General features: G+C 37.3%; 1 long non-coding RNA gene across 1 annotated transcript; it reads right to left on the bottom strand.

The window, feature by feature from the left end:
* Nucleotides 1-9,529: 9,529 nt before the first annotated feature.
* Nucleotides 9,530-23,720, bottom strand: LOC127548153 (uncharacterized). The gene is made up of 2 exons (XR_007950328.1): nucleotides 23,347-23,720; nucleotides 9,530-10,107 (listed from the first exon to the last, which is right to left on the bottom strand). It is a non-coding gene; the product is annotated as an uncharacterized LOC127548153 (long non-coding RNA).
* Between the last annotated feature and the right edge of the window lie 365 nt (nucleotides 23,721-24,085).

The following is a 24,085-nucleotide window of genomic DNA, read 5'->3' as shown; positions in this document are numbered from 1 at the left end:
TTACTTCTAGCTCAGTGTATCACTTGAAGACAAGTGTAAGAACTCATAGGTTAGTGGGGAATATGAGGAAGAGTAAAGGGGTGAATGGCAACTTTCCTGATCTCCAGTTGTGATTAAAAGGGATATCTTTCATTCCAGAGCAGCAAACCTATCTTAGGATGGGATTCTCCTAATACCTAGCCTTCACTCCTGGAAGAATTATTGGGATCCCCATGTTTTTTGGGACTAGTAAGAAAATCTCTTAAAAGGGAAACTTTTGGCTAGTTACAAAGACCAACTGTTGTTTGGCTGGCTCCTAAATGCTAATACTTCTCTCCTAAATTCTCATTCTAGTGTTGGATGAACATATTGTAATTATGCTAATCAAGCTGGCTGGCCAACTCTAGGCCATATGGGAGGGGCACTGATTTCCCTAATTGTTTCCCTAAGTTCCTAGGGCAGTTGTCAGGTTGATTCTCTAGAAAGAGAACAGGTCCTGGGGTTGACAGCAGCAGAGAGCCCTTCAGCCTAGGCCTTATGTATTATTACATGTATTGTGACTCATTACTTGAGAGTAATGACTCAGAGTCAGGAGAGTTGAGTTTGAATGTTACCCCCTGGTACTTTCTAGCTTTGTGGGCAAGCCATGAATAAGGTCTCGGAATCTGTTTTCTTATTGGTAAAATGGGAACCATCACACTATCCTCAGGGAGTGAGGAAGGTGCTTTGTTTTAATGCTAGAGAAAAGCAAAGTTGTGATGCTAGTGTGCTTGCTAAATTTGAGCTGGAGTAGACTATGCGTGGGTATGTAGGGAACAGAAATTAAGAATGAGATGAGAGGTTTAAGGGAAGTTGCTGTTTGACTGGGCTGGCTTTGGCAAAATTATTCTTTGGGCATCCAACCTTCTTTTTACTTGCATCTCCCTCCACCCTTTTGTAGTTCCTTACTTTGAAAATCAAACCAGTGCTTTGATTAACCTTGGACCTTCCAGACCAGAGCTTCAAGCTCATCGTCATCTGCTGGGCAAAACTAGACCAAATGATTTTGAGGGTCATATATATATCCCACAGGCTGGACATTCCCTATTCCTGTTCTAGACCAATCTAGAAGTGTGAAGTAGTAGGGAAACAAACAGCTATCTATGATGGTACCTACCCTCTAGAAGCTAACATGAGAATGGTCTTCAGTATATGAACAGATAGGAACTTATATGATTGGGGCAGCTAGGTGGTGCAGTGGATAGAGAACCAGCCCTGAAATCAGGAGGACCCGAGTTCAAATCTGATCTCAGACACTTTACACTTCCTAGTTGTGTAATTCTGGGCAAGTCATTTAACCCCAATTGCTTCAGGGGAAAAAAAAAAAAAAACTTATATGATTATTTGAGGAAGAAGCCACTGAGATGCAGACATGTGGAAAAGCTTCCTAGAGGAAGATAATCTATTAATTGAGCCTTGAAGAATGCTAGGAATTCTAAAAGTTAAAGAGTTGAGGGTGTGGGTTGGGAGTGGGAACAGTCTGTGCAATGAATGATCTGGAGGAGGAAGAGAAAATATTGAATTTTGGGATCAGCAAGTCAATCTAGTTAGTAAATTCATATCAAGATGTTAGTGACTTAATATGTTAGCTTTCTCAGGAGTTTAAAAGTTTAAAAGCACTTTAAAAGAGAAACTACAAGGGGAGGAATAATAACAAGAATGATAGCAGTACATCCCTATAGTATAACATTCATTAATATTTTTCATTCATTAAGTCATTGATAATTTAGTTCATTAATGTACACATTAATTCATTAATGCAGTTCGAAAAGGGCTTTTATGTAAATGATCTCATTTGATCCTAACACTAGTCCTCTGAGAAAAATGCCATAAATAAGCATTATCTCTATTTCAAAAATGAAGAAACTAAGGATTAGTCAAATGATTTGACAATGATCCCATGGCTAAAAAGGAGAGATTCTGGGATTTTAATTCAGGTCTTTTGATTCCAAGTCTACTAGATCAGTTCTGAAGCGAACTAGTCTTCTGTTTGCACATGATCTGATTCTTAAGGAAGTATGATCAGCTCACTGGGTTGCATATTCCTTTCCCTGTAATCATTAAGTGTGGATCTGGCCTCTTAGAAAAATACACCTGTCCTTAGCCTCTATTTTCATTGCCTCTCTTACCAGGCAGAGGATCCCAATGTCTCCCTTCCTGAATTGGGCACTGATCCCTCAAGACAATCATAACCAGGTCAGCAATTATAACTTGGTTCCCACAAGAGGGCTATTGAGGAAAAGTATCATTTTGGTCCCTTAGCATACCTCTAGCCTAATCCTCCGATTACTTTGTGTCTTGTAGCAGGTGATCTTTGAAGGTAGACACCCTAGAAAGACAGGCTCCATGTTGTGACAAGGATTCTTCCTTACACCTTTCAATTTCAATGGGACAAGAGCTAGTAGCATAGGATGAGTGCATAGGATGAGCACATACGGATGGATCTTGATCTGTATCAGATGCGATCACTTCACCTTCTCTCCTAATCTCACTTCTCTTTTGAAGTTCCCTATTATTGGTGAAGACATCACCATTCTTCCTATCATTTTGGTTCACAACCTGGGTGTAAACTTTGTTTTCTTACTCCTTTAATTCACAGATTTGGATAGTAGTCAGGTTTTGTCCTTTCTACCTCTACAACACCTGTCCCCTTCTGTGCACTCATAGAATAACTACCACAGGATCTCATCACCTTTCAGCCAGACTATTGAGGTAGCCTCCTAATTGGTTAGTCAATCAGGAAGCATTTAAGTTTGTACTACATACTATATTTGTGTCTCCAAACAGCTGCTGAAGTGATTTTTCTAATATGCAGACATAACCATTTTACTCCCCTACTGAATACTCAAATGATTTTTTATTGATTCTAAAATAAAATATATTTTCATTTTACCTCATCTTTTAAAGATTTTTATTTTTTGTAGTTGATATAAAACAATGTAATAGTAAATAATAGTCCTTATAGTACAGTAGTACAGCTAACATAAATATATACATATTAAGAGAGTGTGCTCAATTTTTTTTTTTTACCAATGAGTTTTGTGATTAAAAAAAAAAAAACTATCAACCACTTAAAAAGATCACATTGTATCTCTAATTGTGGAATTCTAGACACCATGGCACTAAGATAGGGGAGGTACATTTGGACAATAAATGGTACCTTTGTTCATATCACATAGGTGACCCCTTCTTTTGCCTACCTATAAGATTAGCTCAGGCAGGATTTAATAGCAAGCAAACACCCCTCCCCACAAAAAATCCCAAATCTATAACTGAATTTTTTTTTCCTTCAAATTTCCTTTCTTCTCTGTCACTGGGAAACCTATCAAAGGAAATCTGATATGAACCTGGTTTCCCTTTGATCTAGAAAGTCATGCTATCATGAGCTTTGTTCAATAAGTAAGTGTTCAGAAAATGTCCAATTTTTGTATGTGCATCTTTTGGAGAATTTCCATCATCAGTTTAGTAACTGAAAAGACCTTGGAGACTATTAACTGGTCCATGTCTTCATTTTTACAGATGAGGCAACTGAGAGCTAAGGAATTGAGCAATTTGTCTCAGGGCATATAGGGAGTGGCAATCAATTGATAAACTTTTGTTAAGCACCAAAGACAACATGCCAGGTATTGTACCACATTTCCTCCCCTCTTTCTCCTCTCTTTCTCTGATGTTTCTTTTTGTGTGTTACTGTTATGCCATTTGTAATACAGCTACAGAAGGTCCAAAAGGAACCCAAAGTTATGGATGTGTAACTGGCTGATTGACCATGTGGTTTCCCCTTTGTTTTTAGGTAGTGTGGTGAGGTCATATTGGCTATGAGTCATTGGTTAGAAATATCCAGGATTCATTTGTAAATAATCAATAACTAGGCTGCAATATAGAAAATTAATTTGATTTCCTTGAAGAATAGGTACTCAGCAGATATTGTCATAATATAAAAGAAGACAAACTTTCTAAACTTACTTAAGGGATAGATGTATATGTGGTGATATTCTTCCCTCCTTTCTTCCTCTCTTTCCCTCTCTTTTTCTCTCCTTTTCCCTCTCTCTCTCACCAATTCCCAATTCTTTCCTTCTCCTTCACGCCAGTTTGCTTTGTCTCTTCTACTCTCTGTCTCTAATATCACTTGCTTTTCTCACCTTTTCCCTACTCTTCCTTGGCTTTTCTATTCTTATTTCTATCTTTAGCTACTCCTCCTTTCCTTTTCTATCTCTGCTTATTCCATTTTTCTACTTTTCTTTCCCTTTCATTTCCTTCCTTATGCCCCATTGACCTCAGATTTCCCAATGTGAAATAGCATCAAAGCAGTGGGAACACCTAGTCAGGCAGACTCCCAGGTACGGCAGAGTTTAGTGGCACTCCCTCTCTCCCTCCCTCCTTTCTCCCTCCTTTCTCTCCCTCCTCCTGCCATTGTATAACCTAATGTAGGTAATATGGCTCAAATGGTCCATTATCTGAAGGATGTCTCATAACAGTGGGCGTTCTGACCTACTAAGCAATGTGAGCCATTGCAGTAACTACACACAACAGGCTAAGTGCAGGGCAGAGTTTCAGTCCTAAATCAGAATTACCCTGGATTCCTGGCACTTTAAACCAGATCGCTAATACCCAGTGATTTTATTAGAATCTCTCTTGTGGGCGGGGAATACTTTTTTTCATTTCTTAATGCTAGTTAAAAGGGGAAAATGAAAAGCTCCCTCCTCCAAAAAGAACTTTGGCAGGCAGACAGTAATGACCATGGAACAGACTGTTTAAATATTATTTACATATTATTTGAAGTCATAACATGGTCTTGTGCCTATTCGTGCTATGGTAAATGGCTGTTCAATTTACTATTCTTAGCAAGGTTAGGGCAATTAAACTGGGGGAAAAAAGATGAAAACCAAGGGCAAGTAGTGAGAATGAGGACCAAAGGAACTGTCAGCCATTAAGACTGTATCTCCAGGAGCAAAGTGAAGGGAAGAGTAGGGAGATTAACTAAGTGAATTTGATATGCCGAGATAACAGGGACTAAATAAGCTGCCTTTTCCACCATAACAGGTTATTGACCTAAATTGTTGGACAATTGCCTCCACTCTCCACTTTCCTTTGCCTTTCCATAGCCATATAATCCAAAGTAGAATGAGTTCATTTAAGACTGTTAACAGTCTTCAGTGTTTTCCATCCAGTAGCTATAAAAAAGATGAGAGAGGGATAAATAATGACAAGGTCATATGCTCCATTAGCAGCTATGCTAATAAAATTTTATATTTGTATACCAATATGACACTATGTGAGTATACTCCTAATAATGGCATGCTAATATAATATAATAATGTCCATTTTAAGAGGATGTCCTCCTCCCCCCCAGGTGGGAGAGGTACCCATTTGAGGATATGAACAAAACTCACACAGGATGGACAAGGTTAGATGACTTGAGATTTGTATTACTGGAGTCAGGGAACCACATTTTTGACATCACAGATCTAGCAACAGATCAAAATAAGCTATCACTGAGGAAGGGAAACTAGGAAGGGAAATTGGAGGGAAATGAGGGGGAAAAATTTAAAACACTCATGGAACCATGAATTCATAGGGTGTCAGAGCCTGAAAGGGCCTTAGAGATCAGCTTGTTTAGTAGGCTCTTTTATCGATGAGAAAACTAGAGATGAAGTGACTTGCTGAGGATTGTACCGCGAGACAATCCAAAAAGTGCTTTATTTCTGCTTTGCTTTTTATTATATAAAAAATAATAAAAACAAATCTGGAATGAATCAAGTTCTCTACTAAATGTGTAAGGTCTTCCTCCTCCTCCCCACCCTAATTGAAGGCATTTCTTGCCAAATTTTAGTCAATAATGAGGTTGAATGACTAAATTTGAAACCACAATGGATGATAACAGATTTCCAGTGGAAATGTAATAAGGATAGAAGCTGAAATGAAACTCTTTTGCAAGTGGTTTGGACTACTTAGTTCATTTAGTTTGCTCCAATTTCATATTATAACACGACTTGGCAGAGAGATGGAAGGATAAAGGGCAGTGGGCTATGGGTTTCGCAAAGGCTCTCCATAGACATGGTAAGTTCATGTGTGATGGAGGTAGCATGACTGGCATGGCTGGTAGACAGAGCCTAAGCTGTTATAATGTTAGAATGGCAGTGGGGACTTCCTCAAATTATAGGAATCAATACCAATGCCCACAATACCACAGGCCAGCACCATAAAATGTGGTATAATTGGAAAAGATGCCTTCTAGTAATCAAATAATGTGACTGAATTTTTATTCTGTATTTCTTACTTGTATGTCCCCAGACAAATATAGTAAATGCTCTGTGCCTCAGTTTCCTCATCTGTAAAATGGGGTAAAACAATCTCTTGAGTTATCTACACCCAGGGATCTATATATGTGAGGAAAATGCTATTGTGTAAATCTATATAAATATAGGTTCTTAACTACATATAAAGTTATATAGAAATAAAAAATAAGTAAATTTTTATTGTGATTATGGGAGGTATTCACAATTACCATTGTCTTTTGGGTTGTTAATATAAGGGAGGCTGTGTGGTACACTGAAAAAACACTGGTTTGGGAGTCAGAGGAGGTAAGTTCAACTTTCTTCTTTAGTATATACTACCTTTGTGATTTTGAGCAAGTCAATTAACTTTCCTAAGTTTTCTGAAGGAGTTGGATGACAAAGATACTAAGCTCCATGTATTCATGTGCCTTTTAGAAATATGGATTTCCCCAGAAGCACCACACAGGCAATCATTTTAGATTAGGAATTTATAATTTGGGATCTATGAATTTAGTTTGTTTTTAAAAAAAAATATATTATTTTACAATTATTTATATAGTGTATATTACATAGTACATACCATATATTATATGATATGTAATGATATGATTATTATAGTTGATAATTGTGTTCATTATAATTGGTTTTCTTTGTAACCTTGTGTATTTAAGAAGATTATTCTGAGGATTTTATAGGTTTAAGCCAGACTACCTAAGGGAGCCCATGATAAAACAGATATATTAAGAATATATTGCTCTAGATGGTTCTAGATGTTCTAGATGAAATCATTGTAACCATTCCCCTCTTTACCTAATGCAGGTACTGAAGCAAAATAAATATTCAATATATATATTTGTCAAATGAAAACTCCTCCGGCTAGATTTCCCATCCGTGTGGCTAACTGAAAGCACCAGCACTTTTTTGCACAGTGTCCCCAGTTTTCTGGAGGGGTGCTCTTGGAGTGCTGCACTGTGGGATCCAATCTTCCTTTTTCCATGACCATCCACATAACCAAGGCGTGCTGATGGGAATCACACATGCACTCTTGTAGGCAAATAGACCTTAGCAGCTTGTGGACTATTTGTCAGTGTCTAACTTTTCAATACACCTGGTTCTGTTTTCCTCTCCTAGAGAATCTGACTGGTGGCCAAGTGTTCATGAATGACTTGTATTTAAAATGTACCTTTAAGGAACAGGGAAATGTTACTTCTGAATAACTTCCTTCCTCTCTAGTACCCTTTTGATTCTCGGTCCAGCAAGAGGCCTGAACTCTGAGCACCTCTTTAAGTATTCAGACATGTATGAGGAAACAGAAGAAGCAATCAAATTACCCAAACACTGAACACTGGGCCACTCAAGAGGGTTTTCTCAAGACAACAGTTTCAGCTTCCAAAGAGGCGTGCAAACCGGAATAATGAAATGTTCCATTTGGTTACATTCCTGGCCAGCCAGCGGGAGGGGACTGCCTCGGAATGGGGGAAAAGGTGGGAAGTTTTTAGCCTGATTTCTGTGATGCTGATAAGCAGTAATTTTTGCAGAGGGGGGAAAATAATCGAGTGCAATGAAACCATTTTCATAATACCATGGGAATGAGTTATTGGTTGAGGTAAGGCACAGTTACTAATGGCTGCCTGAGCTTTCATCTCCATCTTTCATGGACCAGGCAGACATTTTTATAGTGCTGACACAAAAAGAGAGCATTTACGCTGCTTCCATTCTCCATCTGTCAACAGTTAGGTTAAAATGCCACTTCAGGATAACTTTTGATCTGATTTCCATTCAAACTTGGTACAGGACCTCAAGGTCTATCACTGGAAACTTTGTGACTCCTGGGGTTCTAATCATACAACATTTTTAGACTATTAATGGTTAGGAAGGAAGAGGAAAGGAAAGTGAATTTATTTTTGCCTGATCAAGGAGAAGAGGGTCATTTTTTCTTCTTTATAATCCTCCAGACTCTGGCCTAGCTGTAGCACCGTGCTCTCAGAGCCCCTCCTAAGTACCACTTCCAAAAAAGAGATGCTTCTCAGTTCCTTGTTCCTGCTATATGCCTTCCTTAGAAACTGCAGACCCCATATGAAAATGAAATTGAAAACTTTCCTGAAAATACCATTCCTACTCTCTCTCCTGCCAACAGAGACCCTAAGACTTTTGAAGTCAGATTTCCCCTTCTCTTCCAACACTCCACCCTAACTTCTCTTTGAGTTTAGAGAGCTACAAGTCAAGAAATGCTCCTGGGAGGGAGCTACGTGCAACAAATGAACAAAACATATTTAGTTCACTGTCTGCCTTCTTTACAAACCCAGATTCTCCCTCTTTGGAGGCAATGTTGTTCTTAGTGAACAGGATAATTATAAATATGTAAATGGTGTTATCTTGAAGATGGTTTCCATTTTGGACTAAAAAAGAAATTGTATAAGGAAAAAATCAATAGGTTAAAGTTATCTTTGTTTAACACAAACTAATGTTTATATAGTATTATAGGTTCTGGCATGGAAGAGATCTCAGGGGTGATTTAGTTCAATCCTCTTGTCTTTCAGTTGACCAAAGTCACACAGATAGCAAAGACTTTGGATTGAAACCTAGGCCCTTTAACCCCAAACACATCAAAATTTCCACTGCCCATATATCTCTTTGTCAGGGAAACTGCCCATAGAACTGATTGTGTAAAGAGATCTTTGTGATTGCTTTAGTTGCTAGGGTTCTTTTGGCTTACTAGAACCCAGTTGTCTGATTTTTTTTTTTGTTATATACTTTGGGGAAGAAGAAAAGAAATTAGGTGTGAACTATTCTCTTCCAATATTCTCTCTGTTTTTCAGACCTTACTTTGGGCTCTAAGTCCATGTGGCATAAACAGCAATGAAAGTCTGGAATGTGGAAGGAGAACGAAATTGGGCTTTTTATGCTAAACAGAATCATCTTTACTTTTAAAAATGAGCAATTAAATTGTTGCTTTCCTTGACCATATTGAATGATAGAAATTCATGTTATATCTAGAGTTTATTAAATACTTCTTATTGGCAGAGCACCACATTAGGTTTTTGTTACCCAGAAGATGGAGAAATACTTTTTATGAAATCATGGGAACTTGAATGTGTCCCTCTCTCATCTGAACTTCTATGTTCATTTTCTACCCACTTCTAATGGAGCATTTATCACTTGCAAACTTGTATTAGTTATATGTACACATATGTGTTTTTCCAGTTAAATTGTAAAATTGATGAGTACAAGGATCATTTCTTGTAGTTCTTTATATCTTCCATAGCTCTTAGTACAGGTGCATAGTAGGTATTTCTTTGGTTACTTTTGTTGTAAGATCCAATTCTGTACTAAATAAGCTGGTAGTCTAAGTGGTAAGAGGAAGAGAAAAAAATAAGAGAAAAGACAGAATAGACCCATATGAAAGAGAATGATAGATTTCTTTTTTTTTTTTGTTAAACATGTTAAAAATATATGTTAAATCCAATATATGTATACATATTATACAATTATCTTGCTGCCCAAGAAAAATCAGATCAAACAGGAAACAGTGAGAAAGAAAACAAAATGCAAGCAACCAACAACAAAAACAGTGAAAATGCTATGTTGTAATCCACACTCAGTTCCCACAGAACTCTCTCTGGATAGGGATGGCTCTTTTCATCACAAGATCATTGCAACTGGCCTCAATCATCTCACTGTTGAAGAGCCACGCCAGTCAGAATTGATCATCATATAATCTTGCTGTTGCTGTGTACAATGATCTCCTGGTTCTGCTCATTTCACTTAGCATCAGTTCATGTAAGTCTCTCCAGGCCTCTCTGAAATCATCCTGCTGAAGAACAATAATATTCTATAACATTCATCTACCATAAATTATTCAGCCATTCTACAAATTATGAGCATCTGTGAATGATGGATTTTTAGACCTGGAAAGTACTACAGTCCAAACCTCGTCATTTTACTCCAGAGAAAGTTGAGGTTCAGAGAATGGGAGATGAAATTTTATTTTAATTTAGTTACTCTGGGGACTCTGATGGTGATATTATTAGGTCTTTACTGGTTATATTCTCTACACAATGTCTTCCTCTGGCATCCTATCATACTATGAGAGGGCTTTGCCAATGGAGTATGAGCTTCATTATGGAACTCGGATCATGATGATGATGATGGTAATGATGATAATAATAATTAGCATTTACATAGTGCTTTATAGTTTGCATAGTGTTTTACATGTGTTATCTGATTTGATTCTAACAACTGACATTTATTAAATGACACTCCGGTTTGCAAAATATTTTATAGCAGTTATCTCATTTGTTGGCATTTACATGTTCAAAGCATTTAACATATTACTTTTTATGTAAATACACTATTACCCCCATTTTAAAGATGGGGAAACTGAGATAGAGAGAAAGTAAGTGCTTTCACCAGGGTCACACACTAAGTATCTGATTCCAGATTTGAATTTTGTTCTTCCTAACTTCAGTCCAGCACTCTCTCCATTTTGCCATCTAATTAGATTTTTTTTTTTAAAAAGAAAGATTTTGATGAAGAGTCTAGTGATTAGCAGTCTACTTATTACTGAATGATAAGCAGAGAGAGACTTATACATCAGTTTTGCCATAGGATGCTGAATGATGGAAGCTCTGGAAGACAGTAATTTGTAACAGCTAACATTTACATTTCTTTTTTAGGTTTGCAAAGCACTTTACATTTATCATCCTACTGTATCTTCATGACCCTTTTAAGATGACTATTATTGTTCTCATTTTGTAATTGAAGAAACTGAAGCAGAAATATTAAATGGCTTGCCTGGGGTCACATAGTAAGTTTTTGAGGCAAGATTTGAACTTGGGTCTTCATGACTATGAGCATAGCACTCAGTCTACCAAGCAACCCAACCATATCAGACACAAAGGGGATGTGATTTGGATTGGTAGAGATTCCCATGTCAAAGCAATGAAGATTCCTACAATATTAAAGCAATGGTTAAAAAAATGGAAACGGAAAGAAAATACTTTTTTGCATGAATTTGGGAGAAGTAGGATTTCTTCTTTATAAACACTTTTTTTCTGAAACTATAGAGCTTAAAAGTGGCAAAGGTGAGATTGGAATCCAGGTCTCCTGAAACACAGATATGTATTCTTTCTATATCACATGCAACAATCAGCATAGAAATATATGGGGAAATGTGAGACAGAAATGGGTGGCATAAAAAATGCAATTGGAATCATAATGGCTTGGGACATCATTACTGACCATGGCAGTGTGTTTCTAAATGGAGAGAGCTAATAGGCATTGAAGTAAAATGAAGCCCATTAACTTTGGCTTCTATTAAAGGATATGTTTAGAAAGAAGGTGGGGATCAGAACAATGAATCTCATAGTTATTCCAGTTCAATTCCCTTCTGGAATTTGCATGTATGTGACTCATAATCCTTAGTGCCCTCCGACTCCTCTACAAGAAGGGGTGATACAGTGAATAGAGAACTGGGTCTGGATTCAGGAAGACTCTATTCCTGAGTTCAAATCTGGCCTCAGACATTTCTTAGCTATGTGACTGTGCAAGTCATTTAACCCCTATCCCCACCCCTAGATGGCAAGTAGTCCAATAAATGTTAAATATGTTAAAGTATATGTTAAGTCCAATATCTGTATACATATTTATGCAGTTATCTTGCTGCACAAGAAAATTCAGATCTGGAAAGAAAGAAAAAAATCTGATAAGTAAAACAAAAATGCAAGCAAACAATTACAGAAAGAGTGGAAATGCTGTGTTGTGGCCCACATTCATTTCCCATAATTCTCTCTCTGGGTGTAGCTGATTCTCTTCATTACTGAACAATTGGAACTGGTTTGAATCATCTCATTGTTGAAGAGAGCCACAGTGGATGGAACTCTTACCTTGAATCAGGAAGACTTGAGATGAAATCCAGCTTTAGAAACTTAATATCTGTGTTACCTGAGGCAAGTCACTTAATCTCTGTCTGTCTCCCATTTCTCAACTGTAAAATGGGGATTATAATAATAACATTATATGCCAAGGTTGTTGTGAGGACTTGATCAGATAATATTTGTAAAATGTTTAATACAGTACCAGGCACATGGGAAAGGCTTAATAAATGCTTGTTTCCTCTTTTTTTCCAAATAAGAAATTACATGAGAGAAATGACATCAAGGAGATCATTGGAGAAAAGTTTGAAAGGGAAAAAAAAATTAGTTGGTCATAGAGTGAGAAGAAAGGATAATTGGTTTCATTGGCTCATTTCCCAGTTAAGATTCCACCTTTCACAGGTAGACTTTCCCAATCCTCATTAATTCTAGACCTTTATCTTTGTTGTTTCTTTCCTATTTTTCCCGCATATAGCTTATTTGTACACAGCTGTTTGTGTGATTTCTCTCACTTTAAGACTGCAAGGTTCTTGAGGGAAGGTTCTATTGTTTTCCCTTTTTAACCTAGAACTTAGCACAGTGCTTGGTTCATAGTAGGTGCTCAACAAATATGTATTAACTGATGATTATTGAATGATTGACGGGAAGCTCTGCAGTTATACATGCAACATTACAGAGAAAGGCTCTCAGAAGTTTAGATTGTCCTAATAGACACAGATAAGAGTCACATAGAATGAAAAGGTATGGATGGGTCGCTTTCGATGTAATTTGAGGAATTACACGTACCAATGAGACCACATACCTAATGGAGTATTGATTTGTATTGCTCTCCAAAGACTTGAGTGACTCTATGCTGTCCCCCCATAGCCAGCTGCTCTGCCTTGAGCTGCTAATGAGCTGACAGGACAAAGAAACAAAATCTGGCACTAAGACAGTCGTTACTCAGCAATCTGGTTGAGATGGGCTTTTGGTTTCAGGATGTTGAATGTCCTAGCCGAGGAAAATTTCTGACAGCTTTGTCATTCTTTTAGAGGTATGCAGGGAATAAAATGAAAGAAAGGGAAAATGATTTGTTTAGTGGAAATTGGTGTAGGCCGATGGGCGAGTAGCTATTTCCAAGATGTATGGGAGCTCCCTGTCTCAGAGCACTAGCCTTCACAGCACTTTTCATGGCAGATTTAGAATGGAGACGGCTGATTGAATGGGTCAGAACAAACGAGCAATATGTGCTTGGGATAGGGGGAGACAGAAAGTTGGAAAGTGATTGCCCAAGTTACAGTTACTTTGGCCAACAAAGTGAGTTTTAGCATCTTAGCCTGACCTCCCTGCCTAATGTTCTTTAAATGATCTTTAAATAAATCACTGGCTAGAACTTTTTGCAAAGCAACTCCATGGCTCTACTGGGGGAGATGACGCCACTGAATTTTGACTTCTGTGGTTTGTAGTGGTTTCAGATGACCAGATCCTTGTTGTTCAGTTATTTCAGTCATGTCCAAGTCTTTGAGACTCTATTTGGAGTATTCCTGAGTCTAGGCCTGGTGCTCTATCCCCTGCACCACCTGGTTGCCCAGATAATAAGTTTCTAAGTAGAATTTTGAAGGACACTTCTTAGTCTTAATGTTTCAAATATTACTATAGTAATGATTATAATTAACATTTACACAGTTACACATATAAGATGTGTAACTCTAGAGGTAAATATGTTGGGTTCCAAGAATTGTTACATATTTATTATTTCATTTGATCATCTCATCTGCCTTGTTAAGCAAATGCTACATTATTTATTTACAGATGGAGAAAATGAAACTGAGACAGGTTAGGTTATCCTAGGATCACATAATTTGAATCAAAATTAAGTCTTTCTGACTCCAAATTCAGAGTTCTGAACAACATCACAGCATCCCTGATCACAAATGGAATCCAAAAACTTTTTATTTCAAAAGTTATCATTTAATTTAAAAATCTCTTCCCTTCCCTGCCCTCTACCAGAGTCTAACCCATTGGAAAAGGGGGAAAGGAATATTATTGATTTATTTCCCATTCTGAGAATAAAGCAAGCTTGGGCAGAGGTGAAGTCTAAATCTTCTATAATTTAAACTAGTTATTTTTCCTCAAATAGGTAGGGAAACAGGTTCTCTGAACACCTAGCATCATGATATGCTAAATCATGAAAGCTTTCATTTCTAAAAAAAAAAAAAGATACTTTCAGTCATTCAACAAATTTTCAGTGGGTGCTAACTAGGTGCTGTTTGGGTGTGCTTGGGGGAGGAGATGATAGTGGTGGTGGAGAGGGTGGGGAAGAAATAGGTGGAGGTGGGGATGAGTAAAAATGGATAAAATAGACCTCAGAAGGAACTTGTTGTTTAGTAGTGGAATGAGATGTCTACTCAAGTAAGGACAAGTTACATATGAAAAATTATGATACAAAGCAGTATTAGAGAGTACAGTGTAATGGAAATAGCCTTGGACTTTGGAATCCTGGATTTGATCACCTCTGAAATCTTTGGGCAGCTAGAGGGCACAGTGGATAAATCATCAGGCCTGGAGTCAGAAAGTCTTAAATTCAAATTTGGTCTCAGACACATTGTGTGATTCTAAGCAAGTCACTTAATCCTATTTGCCCTCAGTTTCTTCATCTGTAAAATGAGCTGGAGAAGGAAATGGCAAACCACTTTGATGTTTTTGCTAGGAAAACCTCAAATGGGGTCACAAAGAGTCTGACATAACTGAAAGTCATTGAACAACATCACAATCTACAATATAAAAAAACTACATTATTGAACAACAATCTTCTAACTGGGTGATGGTGAACAAATCAACTTCTCTTGTTTTCCTCTGGGAAAATGGGACAGTACCTGCCTCAAAAGACTACTGTGCTACTAAAAAGGGCTAAATATATAATGTAATTGATATAGGGCAATGGTTCTCAAAAAAAACTGCAACGGTCTTGGGGAGGTAGAACTAGGAGGCAGAATGTACCCAGTGAGTCAAACCATTATTCCAGCTTTGATCACCATCTTCCTACAGATCTTGATGATGACAAATCAGGATCCTGAACACAAGATCCTGAGAACAATAGAGATTTCAACTTAGTGCCCACAGCCATCATCCTGGATAGCAAACCCTGGCAACTGCAGGTGACTCAGCCACATATAATCAAAGATCCAGAAAAGAAAATTCCTTTCATCAAAGTCTTTGGCATTGTTAAATAATTCAAAGGCAGAGACTTATATGATTTTTATCAGTGGAAATGACATTAAAAAGATGTATCACCATCTGCTTTGCCTCTGTCCCTAAGGACTATGTGACTTTTCCATCTTTCTGTGTTTTGTCTTCCCCATTAGAAAGGGGATTCCTTGAATGGAGAGTCTTGTTTTTCTATTTGTGTCTCCAGCACTTAAGGCAATGCTTTGCACATAGTAAATATGCAAAGTCAAGTAAATGCTTATTAAGTACTTCATTTATTCATTCATTCATTCATTCATATATAGGCCAGCTATTTTTAGTAGTCATTAGAGTGTTTAAAGAAAATGATACTATATGAATTCAGAGGAGAGAAAGAGATCACTTCTGGTGAAAATGATAAAGGAACATTTCATGGAGGAAATGCTATTGGAACAAGTAGCAGACAACTATCTGTCCTTTAAAGAGTAGCAGACATCTAATGCTGAGTTAATGATTTAAACTGAAGTGTGATGGTAGGAAATAGCCATGGACATTCAGGAAGTTGAAGATTCTAGTTTGGTTAAAGTAGAAGGCATTTGTGAAAGAGCAGTGAGAGATAAGGCTCAGAAGGAAGATCAGATAAGGTTCCAAAGAGCTTTGAATGAATTTGGCCTTTATTTGCTGGGCAGTGCTTGGCTTTTGAGCAAGGGAGTGATATAATTGGAAGGTGATGAATCTAGTGTTGGTGTGATAAGGATGGGAGGTAGGAAGGCCAGTAAGAAAACATTATTTTAGGTGCATCATCATGGATGCAGGCTACCCTAAGAGGATGGTAGAAATAAAAGGAAGAAAATTATGTGAAAGATATTATGAAGGAAAAATTGGCAGGGCTTTAAAATAGATTAAATGCAGGAAATACGAGAGAAGGAGGAGGCAGAGACAGCTTTGTACCTTGAGCAAAGGGCCAATTGGAGAATCATGAAGAAATCAGAAAGGGAGCTGGGTTGTTGGTTTTCTATTTTTTTTTTTTGAAGGGGGAAGAAAGTAAGATAGGGGAAGAATGATGAATTCAGTCTTAGAAGTCTTGAATCTAAGGTGACTTCTTAAGTAGGCAATTGGAAATATAAGACTAGGGGCTCAGAAAAGAAGTCATTGTTGGAATGTGTATATATATGGAGAAAACAACGTAGTTGAGAATAGACTCTAAATTAGAGACAAGGAGATTTAGAAGGTAAAAGGAAGAATGGGAGCTGAAAGTTTCCAGAAGATGGGGATGACCAACACTATTACACTGTAGAGTCCAGGAACATAATAATCAAAAAAAGGCTATAGGATTTGGAAATGAGGACATTGGTGAGTTTAGGGTGAGCAGTTTCAATGGAAACTAGATTATAAGGATTTGAGCAGTAGAGATTGATGTGGACCACTCTTTCCAGAAGTTTGACAGTGAAGGGAAGGACTGAGGGGATAAACAGATATGAGGAAAAATATGAATCTATAGCTAGTTATATGTATATACATATACATATAAATGCAAGTATGTATGTATCTTTAAATCACAGAGGAGGCTTAAATATGCTTGTAGGGGAAGGAGTCAATGGTAAGGAGGAGACTGAAGACACAGAAAAGAGAGGGAGTAATTGATGGATTGAAGTCCCAGAGGAGGGAGCGAGGGGGATGGAATCAGAGGCACAGGTGGAGGGGTTAGCCTTGGCAAGGAGGAGGCAGAATGAAGAATGACTTTTCAAGATGAAGGCAACAATCTCAGGATGCTATCCATCATGGAGTCGGACTAAGTAGCAGTCCATGTGCACAAAAATGCTGAAGAAGCAAAGGCATTTCTATTTCTCTGAGCTGGGCAAAACAATTTCTGCATTCCTGGCAACTTAAATGCCATTTGTATCTGGGTCTGACAGTTGCCTGTCCCATCCATAGAGTGTGAAATGGCCGCCTCTCTTAACTGCTTTTGAATCCCCCAAAGCCTCAATGGCATGAGGTTCTTTGCCCTACTTTTCAAGGGTTAGCTATTCACTTTGGAAATGTATGTCTGAGTTCCTCTAGCGTTAATATTTATTCACAGAAAATCCATTTTATTGCTTTTCAAAAGAAAAATTCAGGATATTTATTTCCTGCCATCACTTGTCTAAACCAACCATACCCAGCCAGCTGTTTCAGTGGCAAATGGTTGGGGCCCCTGGTTTATAGGGAATTGGCCTCTTTTGGTTCATATTGCAGCCCTCCCTGCTCCTTGACCCAGTGGCTCAGCAAAGGCTGACTTTTGAACTTTTAGAACTGTTAGAAGTTGACTCTGGCTTTTTGAAATGGAGCTTTATGACAGACACCTGCTTGCTTTCTCCTTAACCCCAGATTGGGATTGATACTCAGTCATAATTTTTATTTTGTTTTCAATTTGACATCTACCTTTGGTCCAATTCAAGAAGTCTATGGAAAAGATTCCAAAGGAAATAAATACTCTTTTCATCACAAAATCTTTCTTCCTAGATGTGAGTTCAGTGATTTCAGTCAAGAACACTCTTTGTCCTTCATTCTCTGAGTGGATAGTAAAAACCCAGAATTTTCCTTTTTTTTTCTTGTAGGGCAAAAGTCACTTGTTGTTCGAGTATAATTCTAAACCTGCCTATTTGTGTCAACTTTCTTTAATTTCTATGTAAATATAACTTTTCCTGGTTAGATGGGAAGTAGACCATGGGGTTAATGAATAGAGGCTCTCCACCTGTCAGAGTAAGGTAGCAGAATGAAGGCGATTAATTAGAAAAGAAATTATAGTCGATGAGAAGAGGGAAAAATCAATGTTATCCTGAACTTGGGATGGCTTATGGAAGGGCAAGACATAACTGCAGAAAAAGGAATTATGAGAAGAAAAACTGTTCACAAAGGAACCATGGCTTGGGCTAGAGCAGAGAGGTTAGGGATGAGGGAGAGGGAAAAGTTAGTAGGTAAAAGATTTTACAAAGATGAATGTGAGGTGCTCATATATTTTGAGCTGAAAGTGAACTCAAAATTCATTTCACACAATCCCCTTCATTTTATTGATGAGAAAATTGAAGCCCAGAATGCTCGCACAGGAAGTGACAGAGATGGTATGTGACATTTAGATCTTCTGAATTCAAACCCAGCATCCTTCCTATGGCACATTGCTGCTGAGAAAGTAGACAGAAAGTTTGCAAAGGAAGAGAAGCCCAAATTTGATAAAGCAGAGAGATGAAGCTGTGTCTATTAATACATGTCAGTGAAAAGCAAAATAACTGAGTGAGAGAAGTGTTTGTTCCACATAATGACAAGCATCTAAATGTTTTGAAACATCCAGCTCTTTGGCACTGTGCAGCAAATTGTCTGAATGATTGACTAGATAGTGCTGTGGACTTTTACTGGGAGTCTTGAGGCTCTCCCTAACCTCTCTAGAAGACTAGGTCCCAGAACTTTCAAACTAGTATTGCTAGGGGAGTAACCCTGAGGCTCCTCTGGAAAGTTCTCTTTTTTCTCTAGAAGATTGGAAATTAGAATCTCTCACTGTGTGGCCATGTGGTTCCAATCTCTTTGGGTCATGTGGCTGAGAGAATGTGGTGACTACAAGGTGTCTCTGGCACTGCCTTTCCAAGGCTGAATCATCCAGTTACTCAGTCAGGGAATCAGGGTCCAGAAATTCTTGCTATTCCAACATTGCCTTGGCTGCTACCCAGACCTCATTTTATGAGTTTACCAATTCAAACTCAGTTCACTCTCAGTTCTCCTTATTCTCTGAACTTTTCCACCTCCTCCCCAGCAGCCTTACTCCTCTTCCCCTCTTCTACCTCTCCCTTCACTTTTTAATTTTGCCTTTTATGTTTTTTTTTTTTTTTTAAATTAGAATTTAAGTTCCTTGCGGGCAGGAAGGTTTTTTTTTTTTTTTTTTTTTTTTGCTTGTATTTGTATTCCCAGTGCTTAGTATAGTGCCTGGAATATTGTAAGTAGTTGGTAAATACTTTCTCTCTTCACCTATTCCTTGTGTCAAAAGGTGGCCAGTTCTGGATCTACGAGAGGTATTTGACTGGAGCCTGTATGATACATAGGTATTAACGTCCAGTAGCCAAAGTCTGTTCTCAGATTTTTGGTCTCTTGACTCATGCTCAATTTTCTGAGCATGAATTGATTTGAAAATGAAAAAAGAATATTCACTTAGGGAGCCTCTTTTTGATTAGTCAAATGTGAGGTGGTATCTCTGACCTAAAATAGTTAAAGCCAATCAGTTCATCCTCAATCAATGAGAAACTACAAGTCTCCCAAATTTTCTAAAGCCATCACTTATTCTGAGAATGATTGCTCAACCTCCTAGGTGCATTTTGAGACTCACAACAGCTTTGCAAGAGAGGTACTATATAAATTATTATTATTCTCCTTTTATAGATGAGAAAAACAAGGTTTAGGTAAAGTGAAATACTCATGGACGTATTTTGGAGTAGATGGCCACCAGGGTTTCTCCCAATGCATTCTAGGTTCCTTAAGAAATTTAAAAATTTTTTTGGGCTGGACTTTAGACCATTTTCTTCCATTATTGCATTTTCTTATTTCACCAGATTAGTCATGGGAAGGAAAGGAACAAACGAGGACTAGAGTCTGAGTTTGATGTTAGGTCTATCTGATTTCAGTTCTAATTTCAGAACTTTCCTCATTCTCCCATGTTGATTTTCCAGCAGGAGATAAAAAGCTAAAAGAATGGATTTATAATCTCAGAATGTCAGGTATCGTCTAAGCAGGTTTTTTTTTTTTGGGGGGGGGGAGGAAAGAGAGAGGAAGAGAACTTTTCTAATACCTTGGAAATCATACCATGTAGGTCACTAGCAATACATAAAGCCAATCTGATAAAATATGCTCATTGTGTTTCAATTCTCAATGGTCAAACTACTTTCCAAATTTTCCCAATTTTCACCCATTCCTTTGGTACCTCTCTCACTCTAAAGAGAAGTTTTTTTCCACTGCTCAAGGGAACTTGTGGTAGTGTTGGAGTGATGGAACTCAAGAAAGAAATTAGAAGCTGCACACTTCCAGTTTTAGTACCACCTCTTCTTCCTCTCTCACTGTTTTGCCACCTTTTCTGAATGTCTTCTACCCTCTCTTACCTTCTGAAATTATTATTAATGGAATGCTCTACATTTTCCCTGAACTCTTGGTTTTTCCTCTTAGTTTCTGATTATTTTAATTCTGCCAGACTCTTTTTCATATCCCTTGCTTGCTGGCCCTTAATTTACAAGTGAACATTTTTCCTATTCATTTCCTTCATTTTCATTCCTGTAACGTTCCATCTTTCTTCCTTGAGCTTGTACAGACTGAAGAGAATGAAAATATACTTTTCAAGTTTTACTGGCCCAATTACATTACTTTAAATGAAGCCAAGCTAGCAATCACACTGCTCTCTAAAAATCAAGGCACACTGAGAAAGGAATGAAAATATCAGCCCTTTTCTCACATTCCCAGCCCACCTGCTTTGACATGTTTTTATTCAAAAGCATGGGGAAGGTTTAAGATTGTTGCTGGTCTAGTTGGAAAGATTTTTTGTTTGTTTGTTTTTGCTAATGAGACAAGGAAGACAAATGAATTGCTAATGATTTTTAAATCAATCAATCAAGTATATTTAACATCTACTATGTGCTCAATACTAGACTGAACTTCAACAAGAGTTTTTATGCAGAAGCCTTTGACATTTTTTTCTCCTCCTTCTCCCATAACTAATCTGATAACATGAGAAAATTCAGTAAGAAAAGTGACTGAGTCAAAGTCCAATGCACAGAAATTTTCAGTGTTTCCACAAATTATACAATTAGTTATAAAGGAATGTTGAGAAAGGAGTTCAAGGTGAGCTTCTTTAAGCCATCTAATGCCTCTGGTGAATGACAGAGTGAGTTAAGAATTTTGACCTCCCAGAGCTTTATGAAATCTATAAGGTCACAATCCTGTAAAGCCCATCTCAAATCCTTCTCTAATTATTTCATTTAGAAAAAGAACAACTTTCCACCAAATGAAGAGGAAATTAGAGCAATAATTAGGTATTATTTTGCCCACCTTTATGTCAATAAATTTCATAATCTAAGTGAAATGGAGGAATACCTAAAATATGGATTTCCCAGATTAACAGAAAAGGAAATAAATTACTTAAATAGCTCCATTTTAGAAAAATAGTTCTCTCAGCTAGAATATCTCTACTCTTTTGTTGTGAGAAAGGAGATATTTAGATATATTTTTTATTTTTATAGAAAAAATTAAATATAGTTTAGATTAGATATAAACCTCTTTTTATGAATAAAGGATATATTTGATGCTTACATTTTGCTAGTTAAGTGGAGATATAAATAAAATATAAAAAATGAAATAAGGATAAAATAAAAAGAAAATAAGACAACCTCTCTTCTTAAGAAATTCACATTCTAATGGGAGAGACAATATGTACAGAATGTGAATTGTAATTACTATGTATGTCTCACAGAAATTACTAAATTCTCTTTTATATTATTGTTCTGTGAATTTATTTTATATTTCTTCCCATACTTTATGTTTTAAGGGAGCAAGGGCTACCTGTGTCTCGTATATCTTTATATAATCGTTTATAGTTTCTAACAGTGCCTTTAAGATAAAAAGTATTCTATAAATATTTGTCCAATAAATGAGTGAGGGAGTTTGGAGTCAAATCTTTGTGGAACCTTTGGATCCTCTGTTGCGTGTGTGTGTGTGTGTGTGTGTGTGTGTGTGTGTGTGTGTGTGTGTGTTGTTGTTGTTGTTGTTGTTGTTGCCAGCTCCTTAGCCAGTTAACTTCTCAAGTTCCCATTTTCTATTTGACTTCAAAGGCTGCCTACCTACCCAAACCTCAAAGGAGACCCGAGTTCTTACTGCTCTGATTTAGCTATTAGAAAATCATTATGATACTCCTGATGCTACCTCCATCTTGAAATTGCTTTGCATAGATTTTTACATTGATTTACTTGTACCCTATTATTATTCCTGTGGTAAAGTGTAAACTCTTCAAGGGCAGGGACTGTTTTAGCTTTTTGTTTGTGCAGTATCTGGTGTATAGTGGGTGCTTAATTAATGTTTGTTGAATTGAGATAACAATCCCAGAATTTCTAGAGAACTGATTATATGCAGTATCAAGGAGGCAGAGTTGGTGGCACAGTGGATAGAATACTAGATCCCAAGAAAGGAAGACCAGAGTTCAAATATGGCCTCAGATATTTACTAGCTATGTGATTTTGAGCAAATCACTTAACTTCTATCTGCCTCAGTTTCCTCATTTGTAAAATGGCAATATTAATAGTACTTAGCTTTCAGGGTTGCTGTGAGGAGTATTATTTGGAAAGTACCTACTAAATAAATACTAGATATATGTATAAGTATATATGTGCATAAATATGTTTAAAAAATACACATATATCCAACTATTTAATTATTTGTCTTGACATGTTCTTCCTGTAGCCCTGTAAGAGGAAAATTTTCCTGGTTGACTTTTCTCATAATTGAATGGGATGAGCCCAGAGTGCTACTGCCCAATCTGAAGTTGCAGACATAGTTGAGAGTGGGGACAGTTTCTTCCTCTAGGACCCCTGACATTTGCCACTAGAGTGGCAGTGGCGTTGCCCTAATGCAGGTGCCACGTCAAGGAAGAATAATAACAGCCCTCATCTGGAGCCTTAGTGATTTCCCTCTTCATTTCAGGAAGTTTCTGTATCTATGAAACCTCAGCTCACCTTACTCCTCCTTTTTCTTTTTATAATCCACAAAGGAATGAAGACATATGAAAAAGTGTTGTGCGCTAAATCGAAAGTCTGTCTAATAATAATGAGACTTTCAGTGGGCTTGTAAAGAACACAGATCAGAAACACAACCATAATGGTGCTATGCTATAATGAAGACTCAAGTAGTTCTTATTAGACATCAAGCTGTGAATCAGAACTCATCTAACCCTCTCATTGCTGAAGGAGATCTGTAATTGATGCACTGGAATGGACATTATTATTATTATTACTTACTTTTATCCAGATGAAGCAGCTCCGAGGTTTCCTTTGGCCACTTTGATACTCCAGGTGTGCAGGGCTGAGGGTTGCCCTTCCATTAAATCTTTAAATAAAGGCTCTAATCAATTTCCATTGAAATCTGTAATAACCCCATTTAACGACCAGTTTGTTTGAGTGTTAACAGCTTGTGAGCTAACAAACTGGTCATTAACAGGTGCTAACTCACCTTTCTAGTTTAAACAATCCCTTCCCCTCTTTTCCTGTTTGTATTAGGATGTTTATGTAAATTCTTTGTAGGTTTAAAACAATTTTTTTTCTTGAGGTTGGCATTTCTCATTAATCAACAAGAGGCCTTTTGCTTCCAAGGAGTCTTTTATTCCATTATTTCATGTTGGAACCCTGATGAGGTTTTTATTTTTTTCTTTCCATTCAAGAAATGAATTCTAACTGATTTGCTTCCAGAATGAATTATTTGACAAGCTCTAAAGAAGAATTTGCTTATTTATACTTCCTGATCTGATAAAGTGACCAGACAGGTTTTCAAGGTTTTTGAGGAGTACATGAATAACAAGTTATCTAGGCTCCAACACTTAAAGAGGTTTAAATGAAGTATTTTTAAAAACTCCCCTCCAGTCTCAAATATTTCGTAATTCAGACTCAGATGGATGTGACAAGGAAGATTTGGAGAATATTGCATCTATGATTTCGTTGGGATTGGAAAGTCTGAAGGAGACTAAAATCCCTTTTCCAAAAG

Source organism: Antechinus flavipes, chromosome 2 (genome assembly GCF_016432865.1).
Source record: "Antechinus flavipes isolate AdamAnt ecotype Samford, QLD, Australia chromosome 2, AdamAnt_v2, whole genome shotgun sequence".
Classification (NCBI taxonomy): domain Eukaryota; kingdom Metazoa; phylum Chordata; class Mammalia; order Dasyuromorphia; family Dasyuridae; genus Antechinus; species Antechinus flavipes.
This window is presented reverse-complemented; position numbering and strand designations above follow the sequence as displayed.